At 34.3% G+C, this 297-nt stretch overlaps 1 protein-coding gene across 1 annotated transcript in view; it reads right to left on the reverse strand.

Annotated features, from left to right (window-relative positions):
• LOC119594739 (pyrimidodiazepine synthase-like) overlaps positions 1 to 297 on the reverse strand; it is an 11,045-nt gene that overhangs the window by 3,316 nt on the left and 7,432 nt on the right.

The following is a 297-nucleotide window of genomic DNA, read 5'->3' on the forward strand; positions in this document are numbered from 1 at the left end:
CAACAAATAAAAAATCAAAATCCCCTATTTCTGAAACCCACTGCCTTCTTTCTAAAATACTCAAAGCACTCTAGCCACCGTAGCTCAACGCCTTGCATTGTTCACAACTCAAAATATTCTGTTAACCATGACCTCAAGCTCTACAGTTGTCATAGTTCAAATGCGTCCATAAACCAGCGTACTTAAAGACTTAAATACCATTTTTGTTATGGATCTCTATTTGCATGTATTTTACTATATTTACTATGATTTATTAATTTTACAAGTTCTTTTACCCTGTTACAGGAGCTCCATACA

This window comes from Penaeus monodon, chromosome 34 (assembly GCF_015228065.2).
Source record: "Penaeus monodon isolate SGIC_2016 chromosome 34, NSTDA_Pmon_1, whole genome shotgun sequence".
Classification (NCBI taxonomy): Eukaryota; Metazoa; Arthropoda; class Malacostraca; order Decapoda; family Penaeidae; genus Penaeus; species Penaeus monodon.